We start from the raw sequence: 1,255 nt of genomic DNA, 5'->3' as shown, positions 1-1,255 counted from the left end.
TCAAGTTTAGGGATCAATTTATATATTAAACCTTGTTTAAAATAATAAATTTGTAAATTTGGAATACGTGTTTAACAAACACCTTTAAGCTATTGGAATGTTACTGTGGGGCTTTGCTTGATTTGACTGTATGATTTGACTGGACCGGTGGTGGATTAAATTATTAATTTTTTATTCAATTAAATAAGTTAATAAAAAATTTAAAATAATAATACGAAACCTACCATTTTAAGTGATGTTGATATAAGAGAGGAAATACTGAGGAGAATGTGGTGGAGCAAGCAAAGCCAGAGAAAGTAGGTTAGGTAAGGAGGTAAAGAGGGTTGAGTGCCGAGAGCATTTTTTAATCGTTTTACAGGATATTTATAAAGAAGGAGATTTTCTGCTCAATGAGGCCGCGTCATCGGCAAATTTGAGACATGATGATCGTGCAGTCAGTCAGGTAGTAAGGTCATTATACGTGGGTTGTCTTCATTCATGTACTGTTCTTACATTCTCTTGGTTAAATTGGCTAAGGTAGTACGAGGTCGTTACGTTCAGTAGTCTCTTGATGATCTCTTCTTTAAAGGTGGATGTGCACCCACTCAAAACGGTGGCATAGAGGATGAGGTGCTCGGCTGGTTGGATGGTCACCCAGTTATTAGTTGGACGATAGAGGACTATCCGAGTGCTTAGATAGAGAATACACCAAGTGTTGTATGTCGAGAGGTACACAAAGGACCATCCATGAAAGTCTCTCAAATGCCTTCCTATGTTTTCATGAATCAGATGTATAACAATTGAAATATTTTTAATAAAAAGGTAAAGACCATTAGATTTGAAAGTTCACTTAAAAAGCTTCATGATATTATAATTTCGCAATATTTTAGCTAGCAATTCAAAAAATAATGGGATAAATATCTAACTTATACATTAACTTTGGTCTAATGTATAATTTGATGTATGAACATTGATTTAATGCAATTATATGTATGAAACTTGAATTGCGGTTCATATGTATAAATGAAACTTTGATTTTAATTCAATTGTACACATTTAAATAAACAAATACGTACATTTATTTTTGTATTGGATTAATATAATTGTTTGTGTATGAAATATATCAACGTCAAATGGTGCTAATTCGATAACGTTGTTAGTGATTTGTGAAAATTGAATCAAATTAAAATTTTATATATAAAGTTGCATAAAATCAAAGTTCATATATAACATTACACATTAAATCAAACTTTATATATAATTTTGATATTTACTC

General features: G+C 31.2%; 1 long non-coding RNA gene across 1 annotated transcript; it reads left to right on the top strand.

Annotated features, from left to right (window-relative positions):
- Nucleotides 1-268: 268 nt before the first annotated feature.
- Nucleotides 269-828, top strand: LOC107928193 (uncharacterized). The gene is made up of 2 exons (XR_001692571.2): nt 269-442; nt 517-828. It is a non-coding gene; the product is annotated as an uncharacterized lncRNA (long non-coding RNA).
- The last annotated feature ends 427 nt before the right edge of the window (nt 829-1,255 follow it).

This window comes from Gossypium hirsutum, chromosome D01 (genome assembly GCF_007990345.1).
Source record: "Gossypium hirsutum isolate 1008001.06 chromosome D01, Gossypium_hirsutum_v2.1, whole genome shotgun sequence".
Lineage (NCBI taxonomy): Eukaryota > Viridiplantae > Streptophyta > Magnoliopsida > Malvales > Malvaceae > Gossypium > Gossypium hirsutum.
This window is presented reverse-complemented; position numbering and strand designations above follow the sequence as displayed.